Source organism: Capsicum annuum, unplaced genomic scaffold (genome assembly GCF_002878395.1).
Source record: "Capsicum annuum cultivar UCD-10X-F1 unplaced genomic scaffold, UCD10Xv1.1 ctg63089, whole genome shotgun sequence".
Classification (NCBI taxonomy): Eukaryota; Viridiplantae; Streptophyta; class Magnoliopsida; order Solanales; family Solanaceae; genus Capsicum; species Capsicum annuum.
In genome coordinates, this window is record NW_025872097.1 from 1 (window position 1) to 1,246 (window position 1,246).

The window sequence follows — 1,246 nt, forward strand, 5'->3', positions numbered from 1 at the left end:
TAGGGCCGTTTGTGGTGGTGAAAGTAAAAATAGTAGTGAAAACGAGGATTCCAGTATACAAACTCGCACAAAGGGCAGTGATTTAACTATAAGAGAAAGTTCTAATGGCAGTGATTTAACTATTGACAGTGATTTAACTATAAGAGAAAGTTCTAATGGCAGTGATTTAACTATAAGAGAAAGTTCTAATGGCAGTAATTCAACTATTGGCAGTGATTTAACTATAAGAGAAACTTCTAATGGCGGTGATTTAACTATAAGATAAAGTTCTAATGATCTCGAGGTAACTCAAAAATACAGGCATTTGTGGGTTCAATGCGAGAATTGTTATGGATTAAATTATAAGAAATTTTTTAAATCAAAAATAAATATTTGTGAACAATATGGATATCATTTAAAAATGAGTAGTTCGGATAGAATTGAACTTTTGGTCGATCCAGGTACTTGGGATCCTATGGATGAAGACATGGTCTCTCTAGATCCCATTGAATTTCATTCGGAAGAGGAGCCTTATAAAGATCGTATTGATTCTTATCAAAGAAAGACAGGATTAACCAAGGCTGTTCAAACAGGTATAGGCCAAATAAACGGTATTTCCGTAGCAATTGGGGTTATGGATTTTCAGTTTATGGGAGGTAGTATGGGATCCGTAGTCGGAGATAAAATCACCCGTTTGATTGAACACGCTGCCAATCAAATTTTACCTCTTATTATAGTGTGTACTTCTGGGGGGCGCGCAGGCAGGAAGGAAGTTTGAGCTTGATGCAAATGGCTAAAATATCGTCTGCTTTATATGATTACCAATTAAATAAAAAATTATTTTATGTATCAATCCTTACATCTCCGACAACTAGCGGAGTGACAACTAGTTTTGGTATGTTGGGGGATATCATTATTGCCGAACCCAATGCCTACATTGCATTTGCAGGTAAAAGAGTAATTGAACAAACATTGAATAAAACAGTACCCGAAGGTTCACAAGTAGCTGAATACTTATTCCAGAAGGGTTTATTCAACCTAATTGTACCACGTAATCTTTTAAAAAGCGTTCTGAGTGAGTTATTTAAGCTCCACGCCTTTTTTCCTTTGAATCAAAAGTCAAGCAAAATCAAGTAGAGCACTCAGGCCATTATTTTATTTTATTTGTGTTTGTAGCAAAAAAGTAGTTAGTTTATCGGAATCAAAGTAAATAAGATAATAGTAAATAAGATAAAGTAAATAAGATAATAATGGCCCTTTCTTTGGT

The 1,246-nt window shown here is 34.6% G+C and overlaps 1 pseudogene; it reads left to right on the plus strand.

Moving 5' to 3' along the window:
- Nucleotides 1-4: 4 nt before the first annotated feature.
- On the plus strand, nt 5-1,231 carry LOC124893658 (annotated as a pseudogene).
- Nucleotides 1,232-1,246: the final 15 nt, after the last annotated feature.